At 39.6% G+C, this 23,605-nt stretch overlaps 1 protein-coding gene across 1 annotated transcript in view; it reads left to right on the top strand.

The window, feature by feature from the left end:
- The first annotated feature begins 16,135 nt into the window (after positions 1-16,135).
- Positions 16,136-23,605, top strand: part of AKAP11 (A-kinase anchoring protein 11) — a 45,176-nt gene continuing 37,706 nt past the window's right edge. Inside the window, exon 1 of the mRNA XM_042867648.1 lies at positions 16,136-16,365. The gene's annotated coding sequence lies outside the window, so the exon portion shown is untranslated. The remainder of the gene's footprint in view (positions 16,366-23,605) is intronic.

The raw sequence follows: 23,605 nt of genomic DNA, 5'->3' as shown, positions 1-23,605 counted from the left end.
TGGGGTCAGCTTATACTCATTACTAATATACTATTAATTTAAAAAATTGTATGCATTTCTTTACAGAGGCATCAATTTGTTTGTCAGCACTCCTACATCAGTAGATCATAAAAAAATTAAGAGAATCTGAAGTTTTACACTATGCATGCAAATACGATTCACATGCAAACTAGTAATCTGTGAGTGTTATAAGGTTAAAAATGAAAGCCATCTTTGTTTAGTAATTGCATTAGACTAGAGTTTATAAGGCTATTTACAATTTACTTAAACAAAACATAGCTTCATAATTGAATTTCTGGTTAATTTCTCACAAAGTATTAATCTAGTAGAAAAATAACATACATAATATCTAGGGGTTAAGACACACAGAACCTGCTTCAGTGGCTGAGATGAGATGATACTGCATCACATGCCAGAGAACTTGCACAGAACTGCTTGTCTTGCTGTTCTGATCAGTGCAGCTTTCCCACCCCAGGAACTCTTGATTTATGCTTTATTGAGTATCTTTGTCAATTCTTACAAGTTAACAACCACGTTAATATCTATTTCTGTTTTCCTAGTAGACAGCAGAGTAAGGTTTCATTTGTTTTGCCGAAGGCTTTTCCTTACTTAAAGGGGACAACGCCAAGTACCACAGCCAGATTTTGTCCTCCATTTCTCAGGAGGATGGTGAGATTCATCCCTTGGGAAGTCAGATGTGCTCCCCTCATTGTTCTATTGCAAGTAAAGTTAAAAAGGAGGAAGGCAAGCTTTGTTTATATCCATTTATAGTACTGCACGTTCTTGCTGCTGTAGGTTAAACCGTCACCGCTCTGGGAGCTTTGTGGACATAATTCATTGTTCTGGTCAACAAACAAAAGTAAACGGCAATGCTCCATTAGTTTTTTGGTTCAGAAAGAAGAAACAAAAGCCATTCACCAAGTGACATTATTTTCATGCTGTTGTATTAAAAGCATATACAAACAATGGAAAGGTTTTTTCTTTCGTGTACTTGACGTTGACCCCTTTAATGATGCCCAAATGTCATCTGCCGAGTCTTCACAAGTTACGTGTCCTTTTCTCTTTGTTTCCTTGTAAGCTAAGCTATATTTTAATGTGTGGCGCGATTCTGATGTGTCAGTGTTGTGGTTGATGATGTAGTTAGTCCTCCTGGTCAAGTTGAGGACATAATTCGTGATACTATTTTCTTTGCTTTCCTGATTCACTCTCCCCATAGCTTTCAGTCTTGCTATCTGCACTGCGGTAAGATGGGCTCTGGAACAGGATTGAGTTAAGGCCATGTGACGACAGCTATAAAGGCCTACACAGTTTTAAAAAAAAAAAAAAAGGGAGATGCTTTTAGGCAGGAAGAATGACAAAGTGTTGTTTTGGAATGCAGCTTTCTTATGACACTCTTCAAATTACCTCAGTGTAGGACAACTTGTCTTTACAAAGTTCCATTATTTTAAATGATCACCAAAGAATTCAATTTTGATTGTCCTAAAGCAGAGGGGTTTTTTAAAAAGTGCAAGTAGAAAAAGTAGTTTAGGCAACAGTTATGTTTTATTTAATAGACGTCCGAGAGAGCACGTTTCATGCAACTCTATGCCTTAGAATAGTTTTGAATATCAGTTCCAAATGCGTTGGACAAGGAGGCTCAAAATATCTTACAGGATTTCTCTGTTGAGGTCGTGTTTTGTATCTGTGTTATGAGATGTGGCTTTTGTCAAGATTGATTTTTGAATGCAATGTTACTATCTCGTGATTATTGTAGATTTACAAGTATGGTTTTTTTCCCTACTGCTCTCAAAGTCCCAACTCCCAGAACTGAGGACACATGCAGTTTCATTTTTAACACACAGAATTTTTACGATTTAATCTCGATGCTTAAAGCACTTCAAAGCATACTTTCTAACATTTCATAGAATCATCATAGAATCATAGAATGGCCTGGGTTGAAAAGGACCATAAAGATGTGGCTCTGGGCAGCCTGGTCTAGTGGTTGGCAACCCTGTCTGTGGGAAGGGGGTTGAAATGAGATGATCTTTGAGAGCCTTTTCAACCCAGGCCGTTCTATGATTCTGTGATCATCTCGTTTCAACCCCCTGCTATGTGCAGGGTCGCCAACCAGCAGACCAGGCTGCCCAGCCACATCCAGCTTGGCCTTGAATGCCTCCAGGGATGGGGCATCCACAGCCTCCTTGGGCAACCTGTTCCAGTGCGTCACCACCCTCTGTGTGAAAAACTTCCTCCTAATATCCAACCTAAACCTCCTCTGTCTCAGTTTAAAACCATTCCTCCTTGTCCTTTCTCTATCCATCCTTGTAAATAGTCGTTCCCCCTCCTGTTCATACACTCTCTTCAAGTACTGGAAGGCCACAATGAGGTCTCCTCAAAGCCTTTCAATACAAGGAAGGTAAGCAACTTCCCTTGAAGTAGTTAATTTTCTGGAAAACTAGTTATCCCAGTAGCTTTTGTGGAGGCTAATTCAACATGCTAGATTCAAGACAAAAATCACTATCCAGTCCTCACTGGATTCATTTTTTTCCGTAGTCTAACACAACTCTACTGTCTGTCAGTGTACCTTAAAATCTATGAAAGCAATGCCAAGCAATCAGCATTTTTTTGAAGTGGATGGTATTCATAGAATCATAGAATCATAGAATGACCTAGGCTGAAAAGGACCACAATGATCATTTAGTTTCATGTAGATGAATGTGCTCGACTTCAAAAAGAAGAGGAGAAGCAGGTTGTAAAAAGGCAGCGCATTGCTCAGAGTGCTTTTGTTTTTCATCATTTTCCTATAGATTTTTCCAGCTAATTGCATTCAGGTGTCTTAGCAGCTTCTTATTTGGGTGATACAAATATTGCCTTGTAGTACATAATGCCTTCTTTTTAGAAACTGGATCACATCAGCCAACTGTGTGTTTTTAGGTTTTTGGTGTTTATTTTTGTTTTACAGTACTTTAAAGAAAAGCTTGTGCAAATTTTTTTTTTTTATAAGATGGCAATTGAAAATTTTATTCATGATATATTTTTATGTATTTGCCCTTAAGCAACATTTTTTCTCCCAAACACCAGCTTCTGTCAAAGAAAAATATATTAAACTTATGGAAGAACAGAATGGAAAGCAGGTGTTCAAAAACCCTCCACGACTATTCCTAAGGATTCCTTACTTTGGGACTGGAGTAAATACCTTTGGGTCCTCTAAATAATAAATAGAAAACATCCTTCTTTCTCCATCCCTGCCCAAAGAAATTCAGACTGAAATGTTGTATAATTGTAATTCAGGCAAGAGGAATTGATTTTTCTTTTTTATTATGGCATATTTTGTATTTTCCTGTGCTCTTTGTATGGAAATACAAAACCTGCCAGTTTTTACTCTTTAATTGAACTCACTGATACTAATTCACTTAATGAAAAAGTCATAATGCCTTGATAATGCATCTTACTATGGGGTTAAATAATCCATGTTTCTTATTGCATCTAGCTTTCTTTTGTAGAAGACTGGAACCTTTCCACACGTAATATAAAAGTAATGTAGAAAACAAATAGGAGATGAAATACAGCAATGTTGCCTTTAAAATAAATTTAGAACTCTATATTGTGCATAGATAATTCCACAGTGGATATGTAAGAAAAAAACCTCCAGACCCCAGTGATTCCATTTTGCTCAATGTTTGCTATTAAGGATTGCATTACTAATGTTTAGTGCTCTTTTTCCTTTGCTCTCCCCATGCCCCTGAGTATTAATTTATTGCATACAAGTTTGACAGTTCTGGTAACTAATAATTAGCAGTGTAAAGTCTATTTGTGAAAGTTAATGTTACAAGCAATGCATGTTGTTGAGGAAAACAGTGCTGGAGGAATATATTCTGCTTACAGCTAGGAGATCATCTGTCACTTGTGTAAGTGAGAGCCACAGCAAACTGCATGAAGTTTTTCTTTTATTTTTTCACCCCAATGTACCTCTCAACTGCATTGCTCTGAGTGTCACATTCGTGCCACGGGCTCTCCCATTTTTTGGTTGTTTTCTTAGATTCTGTGTTTTGTGGTATGATTTTCATATCATCAATTGTGATGCTGCTTATGCTCACTACTAAGATCTAACGTTTGCAGGAACTGCACGTGATTGTATGTTTGTCTTAAGCAAAAGGAGTTTTTGATCACCTTAGGAAACCGAGGAGTTTGGACAAGACTTAAACTCTTCCTGCTGCCTCTTCATAGTTGAATGGTAGTGTCAGCAGGATTGATAGAGCATCACGTGGTAATTATCAGCTGAAAAACTTCACTGGTTGCATAAAGTCCTCTACTTATATTGAGAACATAGTGTGCAACTCAATCTTTTTTACAAAAGGAGAAAAAAAATTCTACTTTTTACTACTGTTGCATTAGGTTAAAAAGCTCTGTTAATGGGTAGCTTATGTACTTGAGATGCTCATTTCTGCCACACAGAAGCCCAGACTGCTCTCACAAAGCAGTCCAAAGTATTCCATTTGGAAGCCATCTGGAGAGTTCCAGGAGGCTTACAACCATTTAGAGCTAATACCAATGTTTATTGTGACTTTCCTAGGCTTAATGTGTTTGCCCTCAAGTTTATAAGCAAAGGGAATGTTTTTGAAAGTTGCATTTTTGAAGTCTTTGGAACTAAACGTAAAATTCTATCATAGAATCGTGGACTCATAAAATTATTTGAGATGGAGGGGACCTTTGAAGATCAGTTAGCCCAACTCTCCTGCAGTGAACAGGGATATATCATCCTTTGTTATCACTAATAGTAATAATAATAATAATAAAATATTAGCACTATTAAGACATTGGCAAACCAGCAAAACTCTGGCAGCTATAGACCTGAGACTATTCTTGGTCAAATTGCAATCAATTCAGCTGCAGTGGTTAAAGAGCTTCCACCTTCAGAGCAATCAGCAGAAAATGTGTATATTTATGTGCTTTAATGATAAAAATCTATTGCAAATAATCAAAAAACTTCTCTCCCAATTGACACCACATTTTTAATATAAACACCTGGATCAGATTTTGAGCCCATGGGGCCTAAAATCCTCCAAGTTACACACTTGCAATCTCCACCAAAAGCCGCGTTTGAAAAGATAATGAAAGGAAAAGCAGTATGATACAAAGTGCTAAGCCATTTGATTTTTTATTTTTATTTTTAATAAATACAAACCTCCACAGTGCCCCAAATGCCTACTGTGAAGATTTAAAGGGAATTAACCCAGGGAGTCCTACTTTGAAACAACTAATTAGATTGGAAAACTGTTTAGTTATTAATTAATAACCTGACAGTAACATTAAAATGATTGTTTTTAGAATCATAGAATCACAGAATGGCCTGGGTTGAAAAGGACCACTATACTGCTTAGTCAGACTTGACTGGATTTTCTACAGGCATCTGTCACTTGTGGACCAACTTCCTCACTTGGATTTCTGTGTATTTAAAATGTGCACTTAGGAAAACACCATCATCCATGTAGGACAAAATTACCATTTTTTCCTGTCAAGCAGGAAAAAGGGCAGTTTCCGAACTTGTCTTGAAATATTTCCCTCCGTCAGCCGCTGTGTTCTATCCTGTCCTTTGAATCCTAAAAGAGGGGCTCCCCTAGAGCTGCCAAACACATAGCCAGTAATTTAGTTTGCTGCTGTTTGTATGTCAGTAGGGCCTTTTTCTCATCGTAGGGCAGGATTCACAGCAGATTAGATGTGCTGCAAATGTTGTTTGTACATAAAGAGTACAAACCATTGGGGACTTGCAGGAGGAGAAGAGAGCCTGATCTTTGCAGCAGAGATTTGGTGTTTTTTCATCACTGTCCTCACACCCAAGTAATTTAATGACATCTTATACTAGCAGTTGCTGAATATCTATGGCACACCCTTTATACCTCCCAAAAAAACTCCTGATTTGTAACTTAGATATGTATCAACTATCTTAATAAACAAATAATGTCTTAAACACCAGTAAAATCCAGAAGCTAAGTCAGCACTTAGTTATAGCTCTCCACTGATGGTTATTTTTTCAGAATACATCCATTATTATTCTTTGCTCCGGAAAGGTAGAAAGTTTCCCTATTACGTACAGAGATGGTATCTTTAAACGAGGAATGCTACTGAACTGCATGAATTTGTTTGCAGTGTGTGTTTTGGCATGTAGAAAAGGTAGCTGATTTCTTCTAAGTGTATTAGAGAGGTGCTCTTTTTAGCCAGGCTTTTCTCTTCAGTGAGTATTCAGCTCGTATTCATGATACAGGGGTGAGCCAATACTGTAATAGCATTCACTTATTTGCATGAGTGACTGCATAAAGCACACAGGCAAGTGGTGCAGAATGCACTGCATTCAGAAATGCGACACTGTCATCTCATGCACAACTCATATGTTTGGGTTTGAATTAAGTTCTGAAGCAAAAAGCTGAAATGCAACTTTTCCACCTATTTTAAAAAAATATCAATGAGGAAAGGAAAATACTCAACGTGATTTGCTCTGTTTTAGATAAATAAAAAACAATCACAGGCTCACTGGGTGATTTAGCTTGAAAAGGACCAGCTGAGGTCATCTGGTCCTACCAGCACACTCTGTAGCTTCTACTGTTCATTTTCACTTGGTCCTGTTCACTCTACAGGGAGATTTGTTGTCTTTGCAAATATGCAGAGTAAGGCCACAGATCTGTTGGCACTTAATGCACGCGCTTGGCTTCAAACAGCACTTTAGTCCTTCTTCGTTTTAGCATTTATATGTAAACCTCCAGAAGATTTGGGTAGGTAGAAGTTGTTCCTCATGTGAAAGTTGTCTTCAGATTGATCAGAGATGAATTTCTGAATGCTGTACCTATGAATGTTGTTCTCTTGCCAGTATTGTGTGTGCATGCCTGTATATATGCAGTATGTAGTTAGTAGTGTGTGTGTGTGTGCATGCACACTTGTACATATATATATATATATATATATATATATATATATACACCCTGGTTTTGCCCAATGTAAGGACACCAGCTTGTGTGCAGAGCCAAAAAACTTAAATATGTACAATGCTTGAGATGCTGCATTGTTTTTATGATAATATTTTTTATATGAGATGAATGGCAGGATGTTTACAGACGCTTGTTAATATTTAACTTATACAGCAGTGTGGCAGGATGTCTATGGTTTTTGTCAGCTGAAGAATTGTACAAGATTCTGGGTGAAATTTTGGCTTTGTACAAATCCTTGGCAAAACTCCCATCGATCTCACAGCGGCCAAGATTAAACCCCTCTGAATCCGTTGTTTACTGGCTGTTTTCCTACTGTGATATTATTATTATTTGTTTTGGAATGAGTGAAATGTATTTATTGTTCCCAATGTGAAATTTGCAGTTGCTGTTTGGATTTTTCTAGAGAACCTGCGAAATACAACACGTGGGAATATATGCCTCATCGAATGTACAGACTTTTTCATTGTTCTGGTCCTTGAATATGTCTATGAAAATTGCTTCTAAAAGACCTTTTGTAAGATTTAATACGGAATCTTCTAAAAGTAGATCGTGTTTCACACCTCTCTACAAAGTTGGCATGTAGTGTGGTATTTATTGGTGAATAGAAAGATGTCCCTTCTCTTTTCTACACTTACTGATTTCCTACAGCTCGCCTGGCTCTGTAGACCTGGAGTGAGTCACTTTCAGTACCTTATCCAAAAGTACCTTATCTAAAAACATCCTTTATGTTCTGTACAGCTTTAAACTTCTTGAGACGTGGAGGTAACTTCAGAGCTAGTCTGAAGGATGACTCTTGTAATGTTTCACAAGTGAATAAAATTATGCAAATATTAAGTAGGAGAGTAAATCAGACAACTGCTTGATATTAGAGAAATGGCTTGTTTAGAGACAGAAGGATCAGTTCTTCAGCAGTGGCAGGGAGGAAAATTACTGTAATGCAGTGCTTCCTAAATCCCTTTACAGGGTATTTTTTAATTGTGGATGCTATGAGTTTATTCCTCCAGTAGAAAGACAGAAGGCTGTGAAACAGCTGCATAAACACAAATTCATTTCTTTGTCTAAGGCTAAAAATATTGTTTTCAAACAAGAGCTGTCATGCACTGAAAAATATGTGTCCAGGACAGGTAAGTTGGTAATCACAGAATCATAGAATGGCCTGGGTTGAAAAGGACCACAATGATCATCTAGTTTCAACCCCCCTGCTGTGTGCAGGGCACCCACCAACCACTGGACCAGGCTGCCCAGAGCCACATCCAGCCTGGCCTTGAATGCCTCCAGGAATGGGGCATCCACAGCCTCCTTTGGCAACCTGTTCCGGTGTGTACCACCCTCTGTGTGAAAAATTTCCTTCTGAAACTTCCTCTTACCTATCATCATAGGGAGTCACCCCAGGGACACAGCAGGATTTGTAAAATGAGGTATTTACCAACAACATTATCAATATTTTATCATATTACCCTGTAAGACTCATTCTGAAGACCTCTGTACAGAACACCCACCACTCCCAGGCATCTTTTTCTATATCTTTGTTTAAGAAAGGATAATATTTCAATTCACACTCATCCCGTTGCTAATGAGGAAGGAAGCTGGTTGAACTTTCTGGGAGTTTGTTAGCTATAGAAATTCCAAAAGAAGCAGCAGTGGTGGCAAGCAGTGAGCTCCTGGAGGATGTGCAGGGCTCTGCCTGGGCTCACTGCTGTGCTAATGTCAATCTGACATGGGCATTAGCGGGAGCAGGTGGGTGCCCAAGCGAGCTGACAGCTTTCCTTTTGCATGCTCTTTGTCTTTCTGTAATTCTAATCAGGAATGGGCTTCAGGGCTCAGTGTTATTTGTCAGAAAGGCCGTGATGGGTACAGGATATCAGAGGGAATGAGGAGGGTGGGCAGTCGGGGGCCACAGGTTCTGCTTTTGGCTTCATGTGCTGAGGACTGGGGCAGGTGGGTTACCTCTGTGTGCCTCTCTTTCTCTGTCTGTGGGAGGGGGGATGCTCACCACGTGGTACAGCCCTGGATGCCTATAGAAGAGCAGTGGTATACAAGTGGCTAAGTTTTACTGACGCTGTTCTACGTAGCATAAATAATTTCGTCCACAACACTGCAAAGATTGCTTTTTTTCTGGTTTCGGCTCTGACTATTTGATGACCTACTACATTCTGAGTAGTCAGTTTTGAAGCTTAGCAATTGCTATAGCGCTGCAATTACACACATAGCGGGCTCTGTTTGCTGCAGAAAAGAGTAAAACTTTAAACTGCCTGACAAAACTTGCCAATTAAGTATATCTAACAGAGCAGGGGTGTAACTTTCGGCTTTATTTACTTGTAATAATGGTAAGGAACAGTGAATTTTGTTTGTTTACATACTGTTTACAATGGCACAGTTTTATTTTTAATATATAAAAACAATTGAGGTATTTATTGCATATACTATTTTAAAGATGTTTTATGTGTTTTCACCTTTGGAATATATTGTTACATTTCCTTGTACAGATAATTTGGGTGGCTTTGTTAATATAGTTAGTAATTTTTATGACTACTAAGTGACCAGTTTTCCGTGCCTTTTTATTGTTGGATGCATGATTACATATTTATTATTGTATGGAAGTCACTGAGATGTGTATTTTTGTATTCTGCTGGAAGCAATGGTTGATTTTATTGTACATGACAAAAGATGCCTTCCATATTGGGCACTCATACGAGATCTTCCTTCTCAAATAAACAGAATGCATTCAATGTATGTAAGTCTTTGAATTCTTTCTGTGTCTGGAAATTGATGGAGATCCTTGATCATTACACTGAATTTTAAATGTTATCCGCTCAAAATGTGGGCCAGCAACGACGTCATCAAATCTAAAACAAAATTCTCCACTGAAATCAATACAAAAGTAATTTCTTGGCACAATGTAAGCCTTTGTAATTTAAAAGAAAAAACTGTGTATGTTAAAACTAAATAAAATGTGGATGAATGACTACCAAACATCATTTCTGTTCAGTCTGCCACACGCTGCACTGAAATTGTTTTAAATTGCAGGCTTTGAATGCAGCCTTTGAAAACACTTTATATGGCTACGTGCAAGGCCACATGTAACTTGTAAGTAGGTCACTCTGCATGTAGGTGTTTACATTTGCACGGATCTTCCGCTAGGTCTTGCTGGCATACACCATATTAAATGTAAAAATAGACTTACATTTGCATCCATAGTAACAACAGCCATTAAAACATAATATACAGTAGTGCCCATTTCTCCAAGGTCAGCAGCAGTAAAGCAAACACATTTTCCCCAGCGGTATATGCTGAACCTCTGTAACACCAATCCAGGTAAACAGTCACTGGAGCTTATTCCATGCTAAGACCTGAAGACAGAAGGTGATTCTGCAGGCAATGATCAACTACCATGTTGTGGGTCAGTAAGCTATTAGGTTAGCACTTAGCTCAAGGCTTGATGTGAGAGTAACTGTGATGGTGGATGGCAGAAGATGAAGTCCAGCGTACATGAGCTTAAGCTGGTTGTTTGGGGCAAGTCCTGGAGCTGAGATCCTGTTGTCCTGATGTGAATGCATGTGTGAAAGGCATGTTTATGGATAATCTGGATTGTTTAAAGGTCAGAGCTGGAAGTTTTAATGCACAGTGAATTCCAGGTGCTTACAAATCTTGTAGCACTGAAGCCTGTACTTTAATTCTGAGCGCGTCTTGTGTGTATTCCATTTCTTTAATGTAGACCATGCAAAAAGTTGGTCTTCCACCTGTTTTTGAGCTCCCTTTAAGTACCAGAAGGCAGCAATAAGGTCTCCCCAGAGCCTTCTTTTCTCCAAGCTGAAAAACCTTTCTTCATAGGAGAGATGCTCCAGCCCTCCGATTATCCATGTGACCTCCTCTGGACCCACTCCAGCAGCTCTGCATCCATCTTGTGCTGGGGCCCCAGGCCTGGATGCAGGACTCCAGATGGAGCCCCACAAGGGCAGAACAGAGGGAGATAATCCCCTCCCTAACTCTGCTGACAACCCCTCTTTTGATGGAGCCCATCAAAAGGCCATGACTGGCCTTTTTGGCTGCAAACACACACTGCTGGCTTGTGTCCTTGTGTCAGATAGTTAAAAAAAAATCCTAGTTAAATGGTGAGCTTCATACTGCAGCGTATATTTTAGTTGTTGTGCCATGTAATTGATTCATTAATGCCAGTGACAGTGAATTCTTGATGATAAAGACTTTGAAATTGTTAACTTTTAACTCCCATGACAGAACTCATTAAAATCTGAAAACAAGAGATGGGAGTCATGAAAGAGTTCATATTCGATCTCCTGAATGCATGAAACCCCTAGAAGAAAGTGTACAGGAATTCTTGCCTGTTCAGTTTATCAAAAAGGGTTGTGTAGGAAGAAGAAACCAAAGAGAGATCCCCTCAGTGCCAGGAAAGGTCATGAAGCAGATCATCATGACTGCCATCACATAGCATGTAACGGACAGCTTGGACCACAGCAATCCCATGCAGTTTTACAGGCTTGGGGAAGAGTGGCTGGAAGATTGCCCAGCAGAATAGGAGCTGGAGGTACTACTGGTCAATAGCCAACGGAACATGAGCCAACAGTGTACACTGGAGGCCAAGAAGGCCAATGACCTCCGGGTCTGCATCAGAAAGAGTATGGCCAACAGCACCATGGAAGCGACTGTACCCTTGTACATGGCACTTGGTGAGGCCGCACCTTGAGCACTGTGTTCATTTTGGGACCATTCACTACAAGGACAGTAATTTGCTTGAGTAAGTGCAAAGAGCAACAAAACTGATGAAAGAGCTAAGAAACAAGATCTCTGAGGAGTGGCTGAGGGACCTAGGGTGGTTTGGCCTGGAGATAATGAGGGAGATCTCATCTCTCTCTACAGCTACCTGACAGGAGGCTGCAGCAAAGAGAATGTTGGTCTCCACTGCCAGATGACAAGTGACAGGATGCAGGGCAGCAGCCTCAAGTTGTGTCACGAGAGGATTAGATTGGACATTTGGAAGATTTTTTTCACAGAAGGAGTGGTTAGACATTGAAACAGTCTGCCCAGGGAAGTGGCAAAATTACTGTCCCTAAGATATGTTGAAATGGAAGTTGGTGATGTGGTTTTGTGGTGTTCTTGTTAGTAACAGTTGATGGTTGGACTTCATGATCTTAAGGTCTTTTCCAACCTCAGTGATTCTATTTAAAGAGGTTAAGTAGGCATAGAGAGACAAAATACAGGAGGAAAATTGAAACTGGTGGCATTATGAGCAACTCCCTCACTTCGTGTTAATCTTGTTGGCTTTTCACATACATGTATGTGGTAAAAAGAAGGAAACAAAACTAATTCAAGATGATGCCAATCAAGCCACTGGAAATTTGTGTTTATTGTGTTTGTGTTCCCATGTCCTGGAAACAGATGACGGAGTGTGCTGTTAACCCAAACTGGTTGAGTAATTAACTACTTGTTTGTACTGTTTCTTCTGGAGTAATTACTGGTGGTTTTTGAACTACGTAATTGCAGTTCTGATCATATTTGTTGGCATACTTTTAGGAAATAAAATTACCCATGGTAACTAGGACCTTGTTCACCCCAGTCACCTAATGGCAGGAAGGCTTCACAGATCAAATTTGCATGTCAAGCATTACAGCACAAAGGAGGTGCAATATTTTCTTTCCCAGCGGAATGCACAACACATGAGTGAGAGCAGCAGCTGATCAGTGTCCTCTTCTTCTGAACAGGAACTAAGGGGATCTACAAGGAAATGCATATTTCTTTTTATAGGGGGAGAGATGGATAGATTTCACAGTGATGAAATGGGACATCCTAGAATGTGGCAGATGCACTTCCGTATTGAAGCAACAGGATTTCTGCTGGGGCTTTACTTTATATTATTTCCCTCATCTGTCAGCAGCATAGAGCTGTGCTTGCCCATACTGCCTGAGCCCATGTCTCCACTGTGCCCTTTAGCTGCCCTTTTCCTCTTCCATGTCTCAGAGCTTTTTCAGTTGTTCTCAGCCTGCTGTCATTTCTCAATTAAAGTTTGCAAAGTGCAATTTCCTTTATTCAATTTCACTGAAAACAAAACAAAACAAAACTATCTTCTGACTATCTAGTGTAACAGCAGATATACATCCTCCTGGCAGTCATGCTGTCCTCTGAGTAATTCTGTTCATTAATTAAAAATCACACATTTAACACCCCTGAATCCCTCACACACTGTCCCTGGTAAAAGCCTGCTAATGTTGTAACTGCTTAACAAGCAGCGTGTTTTCTCACATGCTGCCAAAACTGTCCCTCTATGGAAGCATTCAGGTCTCTGAAGGTCAAGTCAGCAAGTTTTTGTACTGAAGTCTGTAAACAGCTGCTTCTCTGACACCATAATATGTGCTTTTAACTTACGCTTGATGACTTACTTCCCAGCTGTTCACCTAAACCCATGGGTTCAGTCAATGAGAATCATTAGGTGAATATTTTCAGGTGAGTGAACTGATAGAAAATTCAGGAGTGGCTGAAGATTCCATGGAGCTACTCCTGAAACGCAGCTTGTATGGAGTGGGGGAAGCTGCAAATTTAAGCATAGTGATTTCACCTTTTATTTATCTGCAAAAAGAGCTTGGTAGGTAATGCTTTCTAGCTAGATAGTGCCTTATAGATTTTCCCAGCTTTTAAAAGCACTGAGAGGGGCAGGGGGGTTCTGGGATCTAATCCTCATTTGATCCAGATTTCAGGTCTAGAAGAGAGTGCCATAAACCCAAGGAAATGTTTACACACACGGAATACTTGACGTAAGAGAGGGGATAACACCAAACAGCATTGACTGCCTCATAAAATCCAGTTCAGACCTGAAATTGTTTTTCCTGGTGGCAGTTAAGGTCAAACATGTCATTTTTGATCTTATTTATTACAGAAAATAACTGAATGAGTTAGATGTGAATTAAAATCAAATATGTTTCTTGAAGAGTTTATTGAAGAATCAGTTAAGCAAGGGGAGATGGAGTAGACAGTACTTGTGCCAGTCCTGCTTCACCACAGCATCTAGAAATGAACAGTGTAAATTCTACAGTTTCAGTGTAAAGCCCTCCCCAGGTTGTATTAGGAAGATAAATAGTGCTTTACAAATCAAATGTCCTCAGTATGAAATTTTCAATATAATTGCATCTCCCTGTGGCCACTCAGCCATGAAAATGATTACTCTGTGATTCCAGGTTCTTAAGCCTATTTAAAATATTGATAGGAATATTAATTAAATTTTCCAAACACTGTAGATAGGGCAGCCTGGGCAAATGAGCCTAAATTCCTCAAAAATACAGTAAATATTAATTATGTCAGGAAGATCCACCACCATTTATTTCTCTGTCAATAAGAACCATAATTAATGGCTGACTAAGCTCAATTAAGGTTTGATGAAGTGGTATTTCTTAAATAGAGATTAAATTATTAACCCATATTATTTGCCAGTAAAATAAACAGTGGGTCATGTCTTATTTACCAGAAGTAAATTCCATTTTGAAATATATGTATGTAAAGTAAGATTCAATGTCCTGTGGGTTCTGAGATGTCCGGTCGATCTGAGATTTTATTCAAGATATTTTCTCTTGATGGATTACATGGAGAAAAGTCTGGAACATCAAGCTTAACGTTTCTTTTATAAAGGTTAACCTAGTAACTAGCTTTTGATATTCAAATCAACCCCTGGCGAAGTGGAAAGAGAGAAGACATTCATTAATTTAAGATCCTCAGTAGACATAGTTGCTTTGTGACTTGTGGGAGCCTGATCCTTTAATTGTTTCTGGGTTGATGGAAGAGATCTGCCTGGAACAAACCACAGGAACCATCACTGGAAAGGTGTTACATGACATTTTACTTATTGTTAACATACCCGCTGCAGTTGCCAGACTCTCTTGTTCCTTTTTTTAGATTCCTATCTCCCATATTCAACAGACAAAAATGAGGATGTTAAGCTGCCAGAATTCTGAATCCCATCTTCACATTTTCTCCCATCTTCCCCTTTTGATTGTAAAAAATAACACTGAAACAAAAAGGCTGTTGGTAACACCGCCTTCCACTCTCCCTTTCCTCTCAGTAGCTTTGAGGGCATCCAACACCACACTACCTGCGAGTCCATGACTGTGTTTTTAGAGGAGTCCAAGATTTTTTATGGGATGGAGCCCAGGGATGAGGAAATTAACTTCTGGAAACTCAGATGATTGCGTTGTAGTGTACAGAATACGTCTTTAACTGCTGTGCCTTCTGTTAAGTTGAAAATACTGCCCCAAATGTCTCTAGTTTATGATCACCACATAGGATACCACATCAGCTGAGCAATTGTAACTCTGCATCTGTCACAGTGAGTATGGAAGAAGTTTAAACTAAGGGACAGCAAGAGCCTGCATGCAGATATTTTCATTTATTAACTTGATCTGATGTCTAAACAACCTGATAAATCACCTCTAATATTTATGAGGTGAGTACAATGCCCTGTGATTCCACTGCACTGTAATAAATGACAATTGATACTCCCCGAATTCCTCATAGAATAACATTATGTATAAAACACTTACACAACTTGAGCAAATTACACTTTTAATCCTTTGTTACATACTGAACCAGACGGGATTTCCAATTTCCTTTCAAAGTAGGCCACCTAGCGCTTACAGAGCTGCATCACAGGGAAAAACCCACAGCAGCTTGTTCCCTCATCTGCACTCCCCTTAAAGCACGAAGCTGCTTGCTACTATTCAATCCATAATATGAGTTATGTTATAATGAAAGCTAAAAAACAGAAATTTCAGACTGTGACTTCACATCAGCTGATCTTGCCAGTTCCTTGCCTTGCTCTCTGCTGCTCACTCAGCTCCGGCACTGTTTTCTGTCAGACCTCTTTGCCAACTACTGTAACTCCCTAACATGGTCAAGAACAGGCAGTGACCACAGCAGTGTGATAGGGATCCTCTGGGTTAACTGAATTAAATCAGCTTAAGTTAGAAACACCGGCAACTTCTCCTTCTCCAGAATGCCACCATGCAGCTATTACAAGAGAGAAAAAACCCCACTCCTTTAACAAGTGCTATTAAAAAAACATGAGCTAAGCTGTTTCCATACTGGAACTTGACATCACCAAAGAAAGTCAAACAGCCTTGCTTGAAATGGTGCTGGCTAATTTTGTAGCTGCCTGATTAGTTCCTGATGATAGCTATTGATGTAACCAGTGTCCCAGGAGAGACTTTCTGCCAGCTTTCTAAAGGAGCTCTTCTTCCTCCTCCCAGTGGGACAAAAGCAGAAAAAACAACCACCTGTAGCCATTCAAGGTCTACGGCACTTTTCAGAGCGTGCCTAAATTCTGGGCGATGGTCAGTCCTGTCTGCACTTTGCACTGGATAGATATTCTCCACCTTAGCCAAATTCTCTCTGTCATCCCAGTTGAGAGGTGAGGTGTTGTCTGTTTGTCTGTTTGTTTTGTGCCTATGTAGTGACTGTAAATACGGAACAGTTCAGCCCTGCACATGGTATAGCACAGCCAAACTCAGCCTGGCTGACTTTGCATTTGACTGTCAGCACTGCATGGCTGCCAGCACATTTGACAACATTTTCTCTCTTCTTTCTTTTTCTTTTTTTTTATTTTTCTTTTTGCACAGGTTCAGCCTTTCAGGTACAGCTTTGCTTCCATTGTGTCAAAGATCAGCAGTCTGTCATAGCTGGCTTTCTAAGAACTGCAGAGGTTTTACTGAAAACCAAACCAAATAAATCATAATGTTGTTTAGGGGATCAGATCCCTAACAGCAACACCTACAGAAATCCTATGTCTCAGACTATAAAACTTCAGAAAATTATTAAGCATCAGAAGTTAGAAATAAACCTTTTCTATACTTGGTCTGAATCAGATAATGGGCTTTTTTTGCCCCCTCATTAACGCATCTTTTGTTTAGTACTGCTAAAGATGGAATACAGGCTGGACTGTTAGACCAGCTGGAAATGATGGTATTCCTGCTGCGATAAGGAATTTAATAGGAGAGCAAATCTGAGCTGTTTTAGGTCATAAATTTAAAAAACTATGGAAAAATTCTGATGTTTATAGAGTAAACGATTGTACTATATACTACTGTATGTGTATGTTGTGCAGCTGCTTGTCAGCTACTTCAAAGGAGATGATGTCTTTTGTCAAGGTATTGATAGAAGATACTGACAGAATATCTTGTCCCTACTAAAAGTGTTTGTGCATGGATGGATATAACCTCTGTAACAGTGCTCCTCAGTTCTTTGTCTTGTTTGAAGAACTGTACTTTTGATGTAGTTTTGAATCATCCATAGTGACAGGTGGTTGAATAAAGAGAGGTGTGCACGGTTACACTTCAGCTGAATGTCAGATTTTGTGTAACGAATATAGTCTAAAAGATAGCGATCCTTTATGTACAAGGAGCACATGAATGTTTTCACTTAGGTTTTTCTTTCTAATAAATCAAGATATAGTTCACAAAAAGCCGTAGAGCATTGCTTCAGGATTGGTGTAAGGAACATTGTTTGGGAAGCACCTAAGAAGTACTTTGTAGTACAGAAGGGGGAGGGTGCCATTTGCAGTAGCTTTACATTTACTTTCTGATTTTTCAATGCTCCTGAAGCCTGAGGGACCATAATGATCTGTTGATATTGTCTCTCTTCAGCAGCAGTCCTAGCTCTGACACATCTCCCATACCTGCATTGCGCAGCACTATCTATCCTGAATAGAAATAGAATACACCCACACTAAAAGTTAAAAGCCTCCTTGGAACTCCTCATTTTAATGAAAACAAGACACTCTCCATTACTTCCACTGTGTGAAAAACTTCCTCTTAATATCTAACCTAAACCTCCCCTGTCTCAGTTTAAGACCAGTCCCCCTTGTCCTATCACTATCGTTGTCCCCCTTATCCTATCACGATCGTTTTATGCTATTTTTCAATCTTGAGAAACACAATTTGCTGTCACAGTCATCTGAGCTTTAAGAATAAGTTCCCATGGCCTTGTATGTTCATGGAATTAACTGTTCTGCAGTTCTTAGTTTCTCAGAGCGCAATTAAAGCACACATCATCACTGTCAGCCATTCCAGTCTACCTCCATAGTTGCATCAGTAAACACGGGTGATCTGGGACTTTCAAATGTGTTTTGATTATTTCAACCTGCTATTTTAAAAGTAAGTTACTACACTAGCTTTCCAGACTGCATTTACTGCATATCATATTTTAGCAATGCAGAAATATGGAGAAGCTTGTTATTAGAAGCCACAGTCTGCTCCATTCCCCTGCAGTTTTACTTGTTGAAGTAAATGATGGAGTTGCTTTTTCTAGAAATTGCTGCATTTGGTTTTCTTCAAGTTGCACCTTGATTTGTCTAGAGGACATTACAGACATTACTGTGATCATTAAGCATATTTCTTGCAGAGGTTTTTTAAATCATTCTTATTTAGAGTTGCGTATGGTTTATGTTTAACCTGTCCACTGGCCCAACAGACCCAGACCTTGTATTCCATACACATTTCAGCACACAGTTAGTGCATATAATAAAGGTGTATTTAGAAATCAGGAGCGTGTGGAATAACTATCACTGCAAATCTGTAGATAAACTAGATGTATTCTGAAGATATGTTTCAGACTGCTTATTTACATTTGTCATTTCTTGCTTCTGTGACAGCTGAAAAATTAAATTGGTTCTAAATAGGCTGTGTAAATGTAGCATTTCTGAGCTCAGGAATTTTCCTGAGAAATCATCATTGGGAAAATGACAGATAGCCTTCAGTAAAGGTCGCCCAGAAACAGTTACTGAGAAATCTTACTGTGGTAGGGCAGAACTCACAGAATATCTTACAGGCATTTCTGTTCTTTGACTCATTCTAGACAAGATGTTCAGTCTCCAAACAGCGATTTGTAAAGAGGTTCTTGGAACACAGCTGTAGAGAGTGGCTATTCTGCACAATAGCAGCAGCTGGGATAATAGTTTTCTTTCTGAGACAAAAGATTTCTAGGGATATATATATAGAGAGAGAGATAGAGAGATAGATAGATAGATAGAGAGAGAGAGAGAGAGTATACTTATTTGAGAAGCTAATGATAATTTTGGAGAAGAGAAGGCTCCAGGGAGACCATATTGTGGTCTACCAATATTTGAAAGAAGGGGAAATGGCTGTTTATGAGAGTGGGCTGTGATAGGACAAGGGGGAATGGTTTTAAACTGAGACAGGGGAGGTTTAGGTTAGATATTAGGAAGAGAGGTTTTCACACAGAGGGTGGTGATGCACTGGAACAGGTTGCCCAAGGAGGTTGTGGATGCCCCATCCCTGGAGGCATTCAAGGCCAGGCTGGATGTGGCTCTGGGCAGCCTAGTCTGCAGGTTGGCAACCCTGCACATAGCAGGGGTTGAAACTACATGATCACTGTGGATCTTTTCAAACCCAGGCCATTCTATGATTCCATGATTCTAATTATATTATTGCTGCAAAGATGCCACCAAGCAGTATAGAATTTGGTAGTTTTCCTTCAACATTTTGACAGAAAAATGCATTAAAATGCACTGATTTTTAAATAGTGTTTCTTTTTTAATATATACCGAATCAGGGATGAAATAGAAAATATTTCAAAGTATGTGACAAAATTGAGGAATTTAATAATCAATCAGAAAGACTTGACACAAAAGAGCAGATATTTGTGTACGGGACATAAAATGTGTGTTGTGAGTGGGAAATCCAAATGGACATACTGAGAGTGACCTAAACCTTAAACATGCGCTGAACTTACTGTGTCATCTGAGAGAAAGAGCACATTTTCAGACATACTGCAGCAGTGCACAGTAAACTGTATAACTCCACCAGGAGTGAAGAAAGTAGTACCCCACAAATTGCACTTAAGACTATTTTTAATGTGGGAAAAGATTCTCAGTGCATATTATTTCCAGTTCAAAAATATGCTATAAAAGCAGCAATAAAGTGAGCACACATACAAAAGAGTAAGGTCAGTGTAAGGCAAAGCAACCACAATAAAAATAATTTGGACTCCAGATGGTAACAGAGTGAGATTCACCAAGATTGCTGTAGCATCAACACTGCAGATGAATGAATGAGAGGATACAAGAGTCTGTTACATCTCTGGACTTTAAGCAGCAAGTATGTGCAACAAGTGGTTGGAAACAACTGAGAGATTTCTTGCAGAAACTTAAAAAGATTTATCCTGAAACAGAAATTACATACGTGTCTCAAATAGGCAGCTTGGGGCCACCACAGAGATGATCAGGCCATGAAGACAATCAGAGGGCTGGAGCCAATGAGGACAGGCTGAGAGTGCAGGGGCTCTTCAGCCTGAAGAAGAGAAGGCTCTGGGGGGGGGGACCATCCAGCACCTGATGGGGCCTACAGGAAAGCTGGAAGCATGCATTGTAGTACAAGCTTGTACTGACAGAATGAGAGGAAATGGTTTTAAACTGGCAGAGGGTAAATTTAGACTAGATATTAGGAAGAAATTATTGACTGTGAGGGTGGTGAGACACTGAAACAGATTACCCAGAGAGGCTGTGGATGCCCCCTCCCTGGAAGGATTCAAGGCCAGGCTGGATGGGGCTGTGAGCAAACTGATCTAAAGAGAGGTGTCCCTGCCTATAGCAGGGGGTTGGAACTAGATGATCTTAAAGGTCCTTTCCAACCCAAACCATTCTTTGATTCTATGATTATCTTCAGCAAACGTAACACTGAAGTACTGCTAGTTCTGAAGATGAAGGGAGCATCAACACCTCCTATATTAGTGCTGACCTTGACATTACCAGTCATCCAGTACAGCATAAAGATTATGATCTTTTACCTAGTTCAGAAGATATATTTTCCCCATTATTGCATTTTAGCAAATTCATCCTAACTTAGTTCCATCCATAAATACAGACAGAAGACAATGAGTCAGCATGTATTTGACTACAGTCACAAGAGTTTGTCTCAATCTCATAGTGGGCTGTCCATAGTAGCAGTATCTTCTGGTTAGCAGGTATACAAAAACAGTCATTAGTAGGTACTCTTAGCATGCAATATTATTCAAATAATTTTAACTACTAATATAGCAACAAAGAACACCCTGAATAATCCCTCAAGGGCTTGAGCACCATCACTTCCCTAAGGAAAAAAATCATTCATTTCAAGTCACTTCATCATTCATCAAGTCACATTCATTCATAAGCTCACATTCTTGTGGGATGGGGGAGGTGCATAAATCACAAGACAAAGGTGAAGAAATCCATAAGCAATCCAAAGTGAAGGATAGTTGCACTCCTTTTCTGACAGTAGTCAGTTATCTGGAGGCTGTTTGAACATTTTCCAATTGAGCAGATTGGCAGTGGAAATGTTAGCTAGTAGTGGTTCCATCAAAACTTTTGACAGAAGCTGAAGCTGTGATATGGCTGTGGCAGCTGGCCAGCAACCCAACCAAGCTGGCTGTTTACTTTAGCTCAGCTGACTGGCGGAGCTGATCCCCCCTCTCTGCCCTCCCTCTCCCTGGCAATGTGCCGACAGCTCAGTTGGTTTCTTGGCTCCCCAGGCATGACAGCTGGCAAAGAAATAGATTGTTCCATTTTTGCCAGAAAGGCTGCAAAGCCAATGCATTTTGTTCCTGTGCTTGATGAAACAAAATATTGACAAGCTGGAATTTCCTGTAGAATAAAAATTTTACTTCCTAACTAGCTCTAGTCATTATTGTACACTCTTGTGTAACATAATGACGGTGTTATCGCATCCTCTAAAGAAAACACAATGTACAGAAAGGATGTGACTCCACAACATGTTCCACCGTGTTGGATAAGAATCTCGGAGCATCTGAAACAGTCTCTGTGCAGCACAGTGCTCCTTTTTATAAACTTATATTGTGACACTTCCCATTTTGTATCAAAAGGCCTAAGAAGTTGCCTGTGGGAACACATTTGTCAGTAGGACATAACTGAAGAGCTGAGCATTCAATTCTGAATATAGTCTGTGGATTACTACTTTTAAGTATATTGTTTTGGAAGATGATTTATATAGGTTATAGACAAAACTCTCAGGAAAGAAAAAATAATAAGAAAGCAACACAGTTTTATGTATATACAAAGATAATCAGTTTCACTTAAAAGAAGAAAAAACATAAAAAATCCACAAGCACGCAAATAAAAATTGATGCTCAAACATATCACTGGAAACAGCAGATTAGAGAAAGAGTCTAAAGAAAACACTATGCCATAATGCCATAAACGAGGCACTTGTCAGAGACAAATGTCACGGTTTAGCATATGTGTAAGATTCCTGACAGGATGACTAATGAAATAAAGCACTCAAATGAAAAGTTCCAGTTTTGTTGTGGGTAGGTGAGACAAGAGTGTTTTCAAGGAGACAGTGAGCAGGGCTTAAATGGCAACATAAGTCAACACATGAGTTGTTACACGCGCTTGGTTGCAGAGCAAGCCAATTGAAGCTGTTTCTGTTCTCAGTTGTGTCTATGCTATCCCCAGTGTCATGCTGACACACAGATTACGTTGGTGAACTGAATCAGCAAGTTGGAAGGAAAGCAGGTTGTTTTCTGGTCTTCCCAGTTCAATCTCATTTACTGCTTGATTTCACAAATGTTCATGCTGGCACGGTTCAGAAACAGTGCAGATGTAAATGCAGGTAGCAGAGCTGAGAGGCAGAAGCTGATGTTATAAATGGATGAGCCACCAAAAGTTTTTGGTGTTTTTTGTTTGTTTGTTTGTTTGAGAAAAAATAATATCAAGTATGGCAGATCCTTTCAGATTACTGTAAAGGTATCAATGACAAGGCTTACCCAGGTTTTCAGACAAGAAGTGCCTGCTGTCTCCAGTTAAAGGTAGGAATAGAATAGCAAGACTATAAATTATCTGCCTTTGAGGAAGGGATCTGTATTATTACAGATTCCATCAGTGTACTTTATGGGATGTAATTTCAAGTTTTTTCTGGCCGTAAAAAAGCCTTAATTATAGAGGGACATTTTTCAGAGGTAGTATCATAAATACAAACAAACACACAGAATTATGCAACTCTGTAGGTTTCATGTACAGAGGAAAAAAGTCTTATTAAGAGAGTAGAAAGAAAATGGATGGAAAGCTGCCATAAAATCTCCAACTAGTTTTTTATTTCCTGTTACAACAGTGGCATGGAATACCTTAGCAAAATGACTTAGTCAGTCCAAGATAATCTTTCAAAATGTTGCTCCAAGCCAGCGACCCTGAAAATGTCAAGCTTACAAGACAGGTGCAGATTGTGACTCAGTGTAATATCAAAGCCAGGTAATGCTTCTCACAAAAACATTTTACAGATACACATTTTTGATACAGAAAGAGCAGAAAAGACATTGCAAGTGCACAGCCATCTCCAGCCAGCTCCATCTGATGATTTCATGGCGTGTGATCCTAACCTGAGGGCTGAAGTCCTGCCTGGCCTTATGCTTTCCTGGGGCTGTGGCTGACCCTGGCTCTGCTCACTCTGACCCCTTATACAGACTGACACCCCTGCCACTAGACCAAGCTGCCCAGTGCACATCCAGCCTCCAGGGATGGGGCATCCACAACCTCATTGGGCAACCTGTTCCAGTGCTTCACTACCCTCTGAGTGAAAAACTTCTTCCTGATATCTAACATAAGCCTCCCCTGTCTCAGTTTAAAACAATTTCCCCTTGTC

This window comes from Lagopus leucura, unplaced genomic scaffold (assembly GCF_019238085.1).
Source record: "Lagopus leucura isolate 7727_CA_CO unplaced genomic scaffold, USGS_WTPT01 Super-Scaffold_100001, whole genome shotgun sequence".
In the NCBI taxonomy this organism is placed as follows: Eukaryota; Metazoa; Chordata; class Aves; order Galliformes; family Phasianidae; genus Lagopus; species Lagopus leucura.
The sequence above is the reverse complement of the archived record's forward strand: the minus strand, read 5'-3'. Positions and strand labels throughout refer to the sequence as shown.